Genomic DNA, 14,713 nt, shown 5'->3' with positions numbered 1-14,713 from the left:
ACAGTGCCCTTGGGACACTGCTGCTGTAATGTCCCTTAAAATCCCTGAGACATTCTTCCTCCATGAAACTTCTCAAAGAGTCATGAAAGTGATTGCCCCTCTCACGCACACCAACGCCAGTAGTGACAATGGAGTATATGCAGCTCCATAAAAATCAACCCTACCTGCCTCTTCCAAACTCAGTGCTTTCTCCCTCTGCCTTGACCATCTCACCCCTCCCCCAGGATCCTTCATGGCCTTCACATCTTCAGCATCAGAATGAAACGCCTCATCCACACCTTCAAGATTTTACACAGCCCTGACCTTGCCTACCCCTTGTCTCCTGCTGCTTGGGGGCCCACACTTCGCTAATCTTGCTTTCCCTCTTGCCTCCCTTTTCCACTTTTCCCTCAAGCACGTACCATGCTGCCCTTACCCCTGAAGCATCCTGCCCCATCCTGTTACATCACCCAACCGGCCATTCCTTCTTCCAAGCCCTCCACAAAACCTACTTCTTATATTCTCTCCAGCAATGACCCACCCACCTCTGCCAAACACTATCTACATTATTAATCATTAATAACAATAAAGCAACAGTAAAGGAACTAACATGATGTGCACCTTGAGAAGCTGAGCTGCCTCACAACCCTATTTTGTATAAAACCTCTTTCCCCTGTCTGTCTGGTGTCTTGCCTTATGAGTCAGGTCAGACGTATCTCATCTTGACTGAAATCTCCTCAGGGCAGTCATGTTTGTTCTCTCTGCAGAGTGCCATGTACATCAAGGGAGTTCTATATCAATGCTAAATGACAATCATACCGCTGCGTGTACATGCCTGGGATTCCGAATTGTGATATTACACCCATGTTCTGCCATATTTTTCCCCTAGGGAAATAAAGAACATTCCAAAAGCCTGATGTCCAAATTTAAGGGAAAATCCTGCCCCTCTTACGAGGCTGCACAAGGCTCAAAGCACAGTGGAAGCAGCCCTGGCACTCGTGGAGACACAAGCCATAGAAAGACAACTCAGGGGGAATCTGCACTAGAGCAGAGCAGTAACTTTTTTTATGAAACATTTTTCCGTCCGAAAATCCTGATTCATCAAACACGGAAGTGTTTGTGGGAGTGCACTGGTTCAGAGGAACCTTTCCTCAGGAAGATTTCTTAGGTCCAGGATGGAATTCTTGTAGCTTGAGTGGGAAACCCTAATCCCTGTGTGGGAGCAAGGAATCTGCATTTTTTAAAGACATCATTTTAGTCACTGTATTTGGATGGAAGCCAAGTACTGGAATCAGCAAGAAGCTCTGCTGGGCCACTTAGCCCTGCTTCTGACCGCTGGGGAACTACTGCCCGCTGCCCATTTCCTGGAGTCAAGCTGTGCTGCTGGCAGAATTCTGAGAAAAAAAGTCAAGTTTTAGTTTGCATCAACAGATAAGGCGGTTGTAGAGGGCCAGTCACAAGACACACAGGATCAGAGGGAAGTACAGAGAATGGATGGCACTAAAAGGTAGTGCCTCTTGCTGTCCTTGGAGAGTTACCTCGAGAGGAGCCGTTTCCATGGCCACTGGTCCAGGAGATAAGAGGGACTCACTGATCATTTCTGCTAGGTCTGGAACAGGCTTGGGCTTCAGGGGCATCTGTAGTAGCTGGGCTGTTTCTGCACTGATAAAGTTGTCTGCTGCACCCAAATCAGTGAGGGCCTGCTGTGGAGGGAGTGGTTGGGGATGCCCCAGGATTCATAACTCAACTGGTGCTTGCAGGTGCAGTGCCAGTCAATGGGAACTGGTGCACATTCCAGTCAGAACCTCAGTTTGGGGTTTAGGGGGTTGCTCTGTCATGATGCCCAGCCTAGCCCCATTCTCCTAGCCTGGGCTAGATTCCTTTGGGCTGGGCTCCTCATGGGGCAACTGGAGATAGCATAGTCCAGCTCACCACAGCAGTAACACAGATTAAGGTATCACGGGCACTCTCTCCATTCAGGGACAAGTTTCCGGTGGGCTACGTCTACCTTCATGGGCTCAGCGAATGGACTGGAATCTGAAAGCGGGGGAATGGTTGTGATGCCCCTCTTCTTTCTTCCCTTTGCTCGCTTAGATAACTGTTGATCTGGATAAGATCTACAAAAGCATCCAGATCTGCTGGTGTCTCAACTAGAGCCAGTTCATCCTGGACCTACCTCGTCCTGCAAGCCCGATAGGAATTGAAATAACTGGACCACCTCATTCCATTCGGTGGCTGATATGAGACAGAAGAAGTGAGCTGCATAGGAAGTGGCAGTGCCCAATCCTGTTGGAGTTTCCTCGGGGCAGCCTCAGTGGAGATGGTGCGGCTGGGGTAATCATAGATGGTTGATATGCCCTGCTGAATGGCATCTCAGCTCAACAGCACTGGACGATAGCTTCCAACTGTGGGGAGGCCCAGTTCAACACCTTTCCAAGTCAGCGTGCTGACTACCCGGCCTATCTTGGCCTGGTCGGAAGAGTATATCTGATGTCAAAGCAAGAACAAGTCTCCTGAAGCCTCAGAATTTGGAGCAACTTCCATCAAAGCAGTTAGGCAGAGGAATAGCGAGTCCCAGCTCAGATGACAGCATGGCTAGAGGGACCCAGAGCACAGCGTTCAGTGCTTGGAGTTGATAGGCTTGCTCCTGCAATGCCTGATTCTCAGCAGCCAGCTGTGTGTTCTGAGCCTGCAATGCCGGCCTGGAGTTAGATCGCCTGCTCGTGCAGTGTGAATGCCCCTTGTGGGGCAGGGAACTCCACTGGGGTCTATCCTCATTTGGGCTCCCTCGGAGGAGTAGTTAGGATCCGAGCAAGCTGTAAGGACTGGGGCATGAGTGGTCATGCCTAGTGGTTAGAGTTGGGAACTGGAGCTGGGAGTCAGAGATGGAAACAGTCAGGATTCAAGCCAAGGGTTGGAGCCAGAGTCGGGACAAATCAGGGAGTCAGAGTCAGGGCTGGGGTGCAAAAGCAGAGACCTGGAGTGATGCAGGAAAGCAGGTACCAGGGGCAGATGGGGATCTGGGATAGGGAGGGCAGGAACATTCTAGGAGGCAGGAACCAAGAGAAGACAGGGCTCAGGAGTCAAACAAGTAGGCAGGGTTGGCAATGGCAGCCAGTCAGGGATACACCTAGTTGCTTGGAGAACTTCCTGTGTCTGCCTCTAGCTGCAGTAGTGTGACCAAGTGAATCAGTGGGACCAGACATCTCCCCCAGTCAGGAGCTTTGTAGGCAGAGCCCCTGTTGAGCTAGAGAGCTGCTAGCCCACTTCTCCACAGGTTCCACTGAGCTGCTGTCATAGCCACAGTCTGAGCACTGCCTGGGGACTCTCATGCTGGTCAGAAAACAATAATTCAATTTCACAAAAAATGTCCAGGTTTGAAATGTGTTTTTGTGCCGCATTGGTATGAAACTTGACACCTTTTGGATTTTTTTTTTTTTTTTGCAAAAAAAAAAAAAAAAAAAACATGAGACTGAGGGGCCTAAGGATAGTCAAGAGCATGTTGGTTAGGGCACTGGCCTGGGATGTGAGAGACTATGAGGCACCAATGTGATGCAGCCGTGAAAAAGGCAAATGCAATCCCAGGATGTATCAAGTGAGGTATTACCCATAGACATAACATAAGGAGATATTAATGCCATTGCACAAGGCACTGGCATGAGCTCATTTAGAATACTGTGTAGAATTCTGATCACCTATGTTCAAGAAAGATTAATTCAACCGAACAGGTGCAGAGAAAGGCTACTAGGATAGTCAGGGACATGGGGAGCTGATCTTACAAGAGGAGACTAAAAGAGTTTGGCTTGTTTAGCCTAACAAAACAAAGGCTAAGAGGGAATATGACTGCTCTCTTGGAGCATATATATGCCACATCTGAACCCGAACTAGCCACTCTGTGTACCTACTTTCAGCAGAACTTAGCCAAGGGCTTTATTTGTAAAGCCAAGGGCTTTATTTGTAAGTCCACCTCCCCCGCCCTTTTTTTTTTTTAAACAAACAGTCCACACATAGTTGGGATTAAATCTACCATCTGTTGGGCACTGAATCAGGTCACTATTAGATACCAGTACCCATTGCCACTAATCCCCAAGCTAATGGACTGTGGGCACTGCTCGGATATACACAAAGCTAGACCTCTGGGGGCGTACATCGTAGTACACATTAGAGCTGGGAACGAACAGAAGACTGCCTTTAGAACTCATAACAGTCATTCTGAGTATCTCACAATGTCCGTTAGCCTGACTAATGCACACACAACATTCCAACCTTTTATTAATGACGTACTCTAGGACATTCTGGAGCAATACGTGGTAGCTTTCCTGGAGGATGTACTTATTTTTTCAGACAATGCCAAACAACACATCAAGCATGTCCATTCCATCATGAAGAGGCCTCTGCACTACCTTAGAAAAACACACCTTTGATCAGTCTTCCATAGAATTCCTGGGGTTCATCCTGTCCCCTGCTGGCATTGAAATAGACTCATGCAAGGTAAAGACAATCCTCAAGTAGGCAGCACCCTGGAACATTCATGAACTACCCTTCCTGGGGTTCACAAACTTCTATCAGCAGGTCATCCCAAGGTTCTCAGAGTGGATCGCCCCTCTTACTGCCTGCTCTGAAAAAACACCAGTTTCCTCTGGTCTCCAAGGGCCAGCAGCCTTTGAGTAATTAAAACTCATATTTACTACTGCTCCCATATTGCTCCACCCAGGCACCACACAAGCTTCCATCAAAGCAGATGCTTCCAACTTGCCGATTGGAGCAATGCTATCCCAAAGGCACGGTCCACAACAATTTGTACTTTCATGCACCTTATACTCCAGGAAACTCGCACCCATGGAACAAAATTACAAAATTTTGTACAAAGTACTCCTGGAAATTAAGACCACTTTTGAGGTTTGACACCACTATCCGGAAGGAGTCTGGTGCCCCTTCTAGGAGTACACTGATCATAAGAACCTGGAATATTTGCATAGGGTCAAAGCCCTCAACCAGTGACAACTTCAATGGGCCTTATTCTTTTCACACTTTGATTTTGTAATCGCCTATTGTCCAGGAACCAAAAATAACAAGGCTGACGCTCTGTCCCAGAAGGAAGAATACTCCTCTAATCTAAAGGACTTGAGCTCCAACCCTCCTGAATCCTCAAGCCTCTTAAGTTCCTGGGTGCAGCTCCCCAACAAGACCTGCTCACCCTCATACGATCAGCCTTGGTACGTGGGATCCCTCCTGACGAGCAGGGAGCCATAAGTAGAGAACCCCACAATGACTGAGACATGGTAACCTACAAGGGCATGTGTACGTTCCCCCTGTCTCTCTGAGGACTATAACCCTACAGGTATGCCACGATTCCTCCCTAGCAGTACATTTTCGCTGTGTTACACTCAACACTTAGTCTCTCATCTCTTCTGGTGGCCTTGTATGTGGGCCACAGCATGGGCCTATGTAGTCCCTTGCAACATATGCGCATGATCCAAGGTACCACACAATAAACCTCTTCAACTCTTGGAACCTCTCAAGACTCCACCCAGCCCCTGGACAGTGATTGCACTAGATTTTGTAGTAGAACTGCACAAATCCAATGGGTTCATTACCATTCTGACAGTCAGAGACCTCTTCACAAAGCTGGCATACTTCATCCTTTGCACTGGCTTACCTTCCCTCCCAGGAAACTGCATGGCTCTAAATGGATCAAGCCATCTGCCTCCATGGCCTCCTGGAGCACATCATCCCTGACCTCAGTGTGCAACTTATCTCCCACTTCTAGGAAGAAGCTCTCCAGAATTTGGCCATCTGCTCCTGTCTTTCTTCCACCTATCCTCCTCCACCCAGGCAAATGGTCAAGCAGAGAGAACCGACCACATCTTGAGTAGTATCTTTGATGCTACATAAACTTCCATCACAACGACTGATCCTTGCAGCAACACCAGGCAGAGTTCACATACAATAACCAAGAACACACCTTTATGGGGAAAAGCCCCCCCCCTTTTTTTTATTAAACTGTAGGTTCCATCCTCAATTCTACCTGCAACTTCCCACAACCCAGCAGTCCTTGACTGCATACAATAAATATGTCAAACCCAAGAGGAATGAAAGGCTTACCTTGAGGACACTGAGAAATGCTACAAACAATATGGGGATCATCAACTACAGGAGAAGCCCACCTTTTCAGTAGGCAAACAGGAGGGGCCCACCCTTTCAGTAGGCAAGAGGCTATGGTTCTTGACAAAACATTTACACATAGACTACCAGTGCCTTGGTCCTAGCTAGCAAATTAACCCAGTCACTTTTGAACTTGACTTACTCCGTTCCCTCTGAATACACCCAGTTTTCCATATACCACCCCAGATCCCACACGTTCAGGACCTAATTCCCTCATTGCTCCCAACCACCACTGGTGCACTTTCAAGACCACGATGGTTATATTGTCCATGAGATCCTGGACACCAGAGTAAGACAGGATAGACTCTGGTATATTATGTATTAGGAAGGTTAGGGTCCTGAAGAGCGCTCCTGGGAACTGGCGGAGAAGATCCACGCCCCTGGCCTGATAAATACCTTCCACAAAAACCACCCTGGAAAACCCAACCCACTACTACCTAGGGGGCTGTGATGTGAGGGATCACTGGTCTCAAACCCAGACCCATAGGTACCCAGGTAGTGGTCAGCCTGGCCATCATGAGCCAGCAGCTCATTGGAACTAGTGGAGAAGGGTCTAGCAGAGTTCTCTCTCACCAAGGTCTCTGTCTACAAAGATCCTGATTGGGGGAGATGTCCAGCCCCACTGATTGGCCCAGAGACACTACTTAAATCAGAAGGAGGCATAGGAAGTTGTCTGAGCAATTAGGTGCATCCCTGGCTGGCTGCCACTGTGGAGCCTGCTTACTTGCCTCTTTCCTGAGCCCTGCCTTCTCTTGGTTCCTGCTTCCCAATCCATTTCTGTTCTCCTTATCCCAGATCCCCATCTGTCCCCAGTTCCTGCTTTCCTCCCTCACTCTAGGTCCCTGCTTCTATACCCTAACCTGACTGATTCTGGCTTGACCCCTTGCTCATCCCCCGACTCTGACTTCAGCCCTTGGCTTCACTCTTGACTACCTCCGGCTCTGATCCCTGGCTCCAGTTCCTGGCTCAAAACTCCAACTATTAGGGATAACTGCCACACCCCAGTTCTTACAGCGAGTCCTGCCTCAGACCAGTACTTTGTAGTAGCTCTGTACATGGCAGCACAGTGGGAGGTTGTGTCCAGGCCAGGAAAAAAATAGAGGGAGTCTGTAAACTACATAGATTCACTGCTCAAACACACCATGTATGCGGAGTGTAGTGGGCCACAGTCACTACTGCCACAGATTGTAGGGGGAAGGATTCCTTCTCCCTGAACTCTTACATAAGAGCCTCCAGAAAGCTCATTTCCCTCAGAGAGTCCAAAAGAAAGTGCATAGGGTTGGACATCAGGCTGTCCTGTGTTCTAATCCTGCCTCCACCACTAAATCACTGTGGGGCCTTGGGCACATCTCATCCCTCTTCCGGCTCAGTTTGCACACGAGACGGTAAAATGGGGGAAATAATACTTAACCACTATTCTCACAGGAATTATTAGTCCATGCCCGTACAGTGCTTTGAACATATAGAGAGTTAGACTGTCTAGTCTACTAAATACATTTTGCACTGTTTGAGAGGTGTAAGGTGGATTAAACTGCTCATAAATGGCCAGTGAAGAATAACCCCTGCCTAGGGAACTCTCTGTTGGCAGAAAGCAGGCTGAGGTGGTGACGCTGGTGTTGACTCCCCACTGTAAAGGGAAAGAGGGGAGGTGTCAGGGGCATGCCGAGGGTGGAGTGGGAGAAGGCTGGGGGTGGGAAGAGTCATGGCAGAGTAGAGCAGAGCTATGCCCCGTCCTCCACTGGTGTAAGATCACTGCTGGCTGTGGCATCCGTATGTTAGTGCTGCTCCTCAGCAGTTCTAACGTGTGACAACCATCTCCCTGCAGGCCCCACCCTCTCCACTCTGAGCAGAGCTCGGGCAGGGTGGAGAATCGAGCCCGTCAAGTGCTAAGAACATGCTAAGCATTAATTACTATGACTTGGTCTTTGTGCAGGCGAAGCAGGTTTCGCCGTGATTTACCTGCTGAGTGAAAAGTGTGTAGGAGGTGGGTAGATAAAGCCCTTGTGGAGGATCTAAGGAATCTTGTCCTGGAAACGTGTTTCCAACATGACTGCCATTTGCTACAAGCTGATGATTCCAACAGCAAAAGGGAAACGCTCCCTGCAGAAGTGTCTGTTGTACTTCAGTCTCTACAGCATAAATGGTGTTAATTTCTAAGGGCCCTGCTCTCTCAGGAATTTTTCCCATAGATACAAAATAACCCTTGACTCCCTATTCACTAAAGAATTTTGAGAAAGACGTTAGTGGACTGGGGAAGGGGCAAGCTTAGAGAAAAGGGTCCTTCTGCCTTTAGTATTATTTTTCTGGGATTGTCAAGATCAAACCTGTTGAGAGGCTGAGATGGAGGGGAAATGAGAGATTGTGAGAGATGAGATGAGTGACAGTGTGTGAGATTTGATTTATCAATTATCTCTTTAAGTAGTAGACTCTGCTTCAGCAGCCTTTGCATGACCTGGACTGGACTATCAGCAAGTAGCAAATACAGCATTTAGCAATAAAGCCAACCCACTTATCACAACAGGGGGGCAATTTTTCTCTCCTGGAGACCTCTGATGCTCCATCTTGGTGAAAAGAGTTTTGTCCTGTGTCTTACTGACTTGTCCCTCACATCTGTGCTACCTAGGTAGCATGGATCAGTGGATGAGCCTGGGACTGGAAGCCTGGCTTTGCTGATGGCAGTACATAAATGTAAAGGGTTATATCCGTGCTAAATATCATTTGTCTGTTCAGAGGGCCTGGCCTCTTCTTTTCTCAGTGGCTGCTTGGCCACTGTATAATTGGTAATAATAGTAGATAACTAGATCCCCTGTTTGCCACAACTGAGTTTGGGCATCCAATTTGCTAAGCACTGTACCCAGAGATCGACCCATCCCCAAAGAGTTGCAATCTAAATAGACAAGATAGGCGGGAGAAAGGAAGTATTATCATCTCCATTTTACCAATTTAGGAAGTAAGAAACCCAGATTAGGAGCCTTGCCCCACATCATACCGGGGATCAGTGGCAAAGACAGGAATTGAATTCAAATCTTGTGGCCCTAGTTCAGTGCCATAACCACAAGACAAACCTTTACCCCCCTCGCATTGCTACATCCTTCTGCAATATGCAAAGAGAACTCAACCTGTCAGCTTAGCTTTGGTTGTAGGCCCGTCAGCTTTGCCTCACTGAAGTCATCCTTGGTTTACAACAGCTGAGGATCTGGGGGGCCCTAAAACTATACTGGGAGTTTTCATTATCAATAAAAAAGGAAGCTAACAAGACAGTGGCCACAACGACAGTCAGAGGGAGAAAGAAGGAGGCTTGTGAACAGGTATATCTGCCCCCAGGAGCAGGGCCGACTCCAGGCACCAGCTGAGCAAGCAGGTGCTTGGGGTGGCCAATGGGAAGGGGCGGCACATCGGGCTCTTAGGCAGCGGGTCCCTGTCCCTCTCGGAGGGAAGGACCTGCCGCCGAATTGCCGCCAAAGAAGAAAGCGGCGCAGCGGAGCTGCCGCCGATCGCGGCTCCGCCTCTCCCCCCCCCCCGCCGCTTGGGTTGGCAAAAACCCTGGAGCCGGCCCTGCCCAGGAGTGTCAAAGGCACAGCAGTAGGGAAGAGAAAGAAGCAAAGAAGAACACATCCTAGAGGGGAGAGGTGGGGGAACAGGGCAAACTACGCACTATTAAAGCTAAACATTAGAAAACTGTATGGAAGAACGTCTATGGCTCAGACCCGATGACAACCCAGCTAACTCAAATGCAAGTCTTTTGGCTGATCCGTCATAAGAACCCTTTGATATATTTCCTTTCTTAAAAGTAGTCTCTTGTGTAACTTAGCAGCCCCAGTTATATGCAAACTATATATGCTTATTGCAAAAACAACAAGAGACATTTCAAGAAGTGCAGTTTCAAATATCTGCATTCCAAAATCTGGTAAAAAGTGGGAAATGGAGAACAAAATTAGAACTAGGATATTAAATGTCCAGCTCAAATGGAGAGAAATAAGTGCTGTCATAAGCAACAAGAAGATACCGGTAAAATGAAAGGAAAAGTCTGTAAAATGGAGAGCCATCCAGTTTTAATGTATAGCGCTGAGCGTTGGGCAACAAAGAAGAAAAATCAGTAAATGATCTGTTCTGCAGAAATGCTAATGTTGAGATGGATGAGTGGTGTGAGCAAGACAATATGAGGAATGTGTATGTTAAAGACATGCTCAAAGTAACACCCATAAATGAAAAACTGAGGGAGTCCAGGCTTAGATGGTTTGGTCATGTGAACTGCGGTCCTGACAACTATGTTGGTAAGAGAGTCCCACAGATCAAGACTGAAGGAAAAAGACAGCAAGGCTGACCCAAGAAGCAGTGGTGAGATGTCAAAGGAGGGCTGGTGACAGTCTATACTAGGAATTTACACTGACAAGCTACATCTCTCAGGGAGGTGAAAAAGCCACACCGTTCAGAGTCATAGCTATGCCTTCCCAACCCCAGGTCCAGACAGTGCTAGGTTGATGGCAGAATTCCTCTGTCGACCTAGCTACCACCATGCTGATGGGAGACCGCTCCTGCTGGTGTAAGTAGTGTCTACACTGAAGCACTACAGTGCCACAGCTGCAGCACTGCATCTGTGCTGCAGTAGCATTTTAAGCATAGACATACCTGAAGACATGTTAGCGTGAGGTTTGATAGAGGATATGGCATTGAGCAGTGCGCTTTGAGGACTCGTAGAACGGACCCAAAGAAGTGCAGCTATACCAGAGGCTGGTAAAGCGAGAGGAGCTGAAAGCAAATGGCCTTTCTTATAACTCCCAGTCATGAATTATGACACACAGATAGACAGACAACAGAAAGACAGAGATAAAAGGGCGTATGTGCTTTCAAAGGGAACACAATTCCCTGGCTCTATGGAAAGTTCAGAGTTTTCGTACCAATAGAAGCTAGATAGTGATTCACAGAAAAGTGTTCACTTCACTGGAGGCTGCACGACAGCCTCAGCATCTGACACAGAGGAAAGTTGTTCTGAATTCCTTCAGGCGAGTTGGAAGGCAGAGCTGACTTGAGTAATAAGAGGCCTGGGGGGCTTGCAGATGCCCTCTTTGCTGAAAACTTTTTTCTTAGAAAACAAACTTCATCTTCTCAACTTGTGTTTGGCAGAGAGGACAGGAATCCAGGCTTACCGTGCAAAATATTTCATTCTAGCATTAGTGGATGTAAGAAATTAAGTTAATAGCCCCTTTCCTCCTTGGAGCCTTTCCTATCAAACTCTGCTAATCATCCACCCTACATTCCCATGACCTCCCTCTCACTCTGCCCACAACACTCAATCTCTTTCTCCCACCAACTCGTCTTCCATCTCCATCTTCCCACAATCTCTCTCTCTCTTCCCTCTTCTGATTCCCTGCAGATATTCTTCTCTGCCTTCAGGCAAAGCTGGTCAAGAAGACTGAAAAATTCCTTCTCTTCCCAATGTCGTGCCCAAGAAGGTTCAAGCTCATCTGTATGTGAGCAGAGATATGATAGCTGTCGAGATCAAAGTGTGAGCCATGTAAGCTTATTCAGAAACGTAAAAAGCTCATCAGGACAGGGAGCGTTTTTTCTTATGTATTTGTACAATGCTTGGCATTAATGGGATCCTATTTGAGACCTCTAGGCCCTGTCCTACAAATAATTGTAAAGCACTTTTAGAAATTCAGTTGGTAGGACTGGAGCTTCAGCATTAGGAATCTCTGGCTTTGCTAACGGGGTACTGATTGCATGACACCGATCACAGTCCACTCAAGATCAGTGCCAAGTTTCCGGTACTGGTTTTCAGTTGACTGAGACAATTTCTTTCAGTGCTGATATTAAAGGTCTGCTCTGTCATCATCTTAAGCCATGTCCATATTTTCTTTGGAGCAATAATTAAAATAACATATTCACCAGCTGGTTTTTTTCCCTAGATTTAATCTGCTCAGGCTCTGATTTACATATTAAAAGCACTAATTAGCCCCTCAGAGTGTCTGAGCACGGATAGTGCAATAACTGGTCATGTAGTCACTGGAGACCACTCCCTAGTGCTTTTGGTAAGATCTCATGTATACAGCCTCAGTCTCTGGATGGCAGTAATGGCCATGTGTAAAGGGTTGTCTGCTTTGTTTCACAGCATTGAGGGACTGTAATGCTGGATTGCTTCATTCTTGTATTTTTTCGTCTCTTTGAAGTGTCGTGTTTGATCTGTCTGCCTGTCTGTCAATTTATCTTCCCCCGTTCCCTGCCTTTCCCCACCGAATCACGTGTCAGAGAGAGAAAGGATGGACAGCCTTTGGCCAATGCAGATGCTGAAAATTCCAATCCAATCAAAGGCACAATGGTTTTTTCTCCTAGCTTTGATGCAGCATTCAAATAAATAAGAACTCTACTTTGAAAAAAAAAAAAAAAAACCCATCCAGTACGTCCTTTGAGTTATTCTTCCGGCTAAGGATATTTGAAGGAATAGTTTAATTTTCTTTGCATGTTTAAAAGTCATCTACAAAACTGTGTAATGCTGGCTCTGATTCAAATTGGCTCATTGGCCTGGAGGCAACACTAGGTAAGGGAGATAACCAGTTTGAATCCTGATTGTTCATTCCCCTATCTGGCTGGAGTTCTGAATCCAGTGGGGAACATAGAGTTCTGCACTTAGCTCCTAGGGTGGCTACCACAGCCACATCGGAGAACCGTGTTAAAACCAAAAATGCGCTCAAACTCCAAACTCTGGTTCCACATGTAATTTTGAACCCCAGCCAAGTTCCAGAGTGTACAGATCCAGAAGGGCCCATATCTTAAACAGATTAAAAACAAATCAGTGCCTTATTATGTAGCCAGTGTGAAGCATCAGGCATAATCCAGTGCGTAAGGTTAGCAGACTGAAACTGGGATTCTAATCCCAACTCTGTCATTCACTTACTGTGTAAACCTGGGCACATCACTGCTGCCTATGACGATGTGTATGGCCCTCATTACCACAATATCTGAGCATCTCACAGTTACTAATGTATTTATCCCCTCAGCACCCTTAGGAGACGCAGAACTTCTCCAATTCCCACCTTAGAGATGGGGAACTGAGGCACAAAGAGACTACGTGACTTGTGCAGGGTCACAAAAGGATTCACTAGCAGAGCAGGAATTGAACCCAGGCAGGGGTGAAAGTAACTTCAAGGACTTACCGGTACGCCGGAGTCCTGAGCGGGGCCCGTAGCCTCAACCGGAAGAGGCAGGGCCTTTAAATACCCAGGCCCTCTAAATCAAGATTTAAAGGCCCAGGGGATCCGGCTGCATCTGGGAGCCCCGAGACCTTTAAATCACCCCCGGAGCTACCAGAGGCGGCTGGGAGCCCCAGGGCTCAGGGGTGATTTAAAGGGCCTGGGGCTCTGGTCGCTGCTACCGCAGCAGAGCCCCGTGCCTTTTAAATCACCTCCGGAGCCCTGCCGCTGCTATCCCAGGACTCCGGCAGCGGGGCTCGAGCGGCGATTTAAAGGGCCCGGGGCTCCGGCCACTGTGGGGAGCCCTGGGCCCTTTAAATCACCAGCCTGGGGAAGCCAGTCCAGTCCAGCACGGCGTACTGGCTCTTGCTGGTATGCCGTACCAGACCGGCTTACTTTCACCTCTGAACCCAGGTGTCCCACAACTCAAGTTAGATCCATAGCCACAAGGCCATCCTTGCTCCTCTTCCAGTGATGTCGCCACTCTGTGCCTCATTTTCCCCCTTCTGTAATATGGGATTATTGATACTTGCCCACCTGTTACGGGGTGCTCTACTCTACTCACCACTGGAGCACCTCCTTCTGGCCACATCTGGGGATTAGCTCTGACAGTGTGACGTCCCTTCCTGAGTTTGCTCACTCCATCGCTCTCTCAGGATTCAACTGATCCTGCTTCGTGGCTTGGTCCTCCAGCCAGGTCACTATAGTTTTCTCCTTCCAACAGTTGCCTGGGTGTGGGTATATCAAAGTCTCTTGGGACTCACGGTCCCAGGCAGCCTTCTCTTACACTGCCTCTTAAAAATGCCACGTCCCCAGTGGCTGGTAGGGGAACCCAGGCCCACCCTCTACACTGGGTTCCAGCCCAGGGACCCTGGAACAAGCAGTCAAGGTCTGCACAGTCCTAAACCTTACTGCTGTATTCCTGGACTGCTTCCTACCTTGTCTTCCCTCACACTGAGAGTGACTGCAGCCTCTCTCTCTGCTGCCCCCTTCTGCTCTTAGCTACTGAGCGTATATACAGGGCCCCCCACCCGCCCTCGCTCCTGTCCAGTTGAGCTTCATCTCTAATTAGCCCTTGCTCCCTGGCTTCTCCTTAGGGTGACCAGATGTCCCGATTTTATAGGGATAGTCCCGATTTTTGGGTCTTTTTCTTATATAGGCTCCTATTACCCCCCCACCCCATCCCAATTTTTCACACTTGCTGTCTGGTCACCCTACTTCTCCTCCAGGTGCAGGCTAGGTAGTTAATTGGCCCACCTCACCACCTTAACCCCTTCAGCCCTTGTGTGGGGTGGACACCCCATCACACCTCCTTTGTAGAGTTTTGAGCTCTATGAATGAATAGCTTTTCATGGGGGAGCTAAGTATTAATAGCTTCC

The sequence above is a fragment of the Malaclemys terrapin genome, chromosome 4 (assembly GCF_027887155.1).
Source record: "Malaclemys terrapin pileata isolate rMalTer1 chromosome 4, rMalTer1.hap1, whole genome shotgun sequence".
Classification (NCBI taxonomy): Eukaryota; Metazoa; Chordata; order Testudines; family Emydidae; genus Malaclemys; species Malaclemys terrapin.
The sequence above is the reverse complement of the archived record's forward strand: the minus strand, read 5'-3'. Positions refer to the sequence as shown.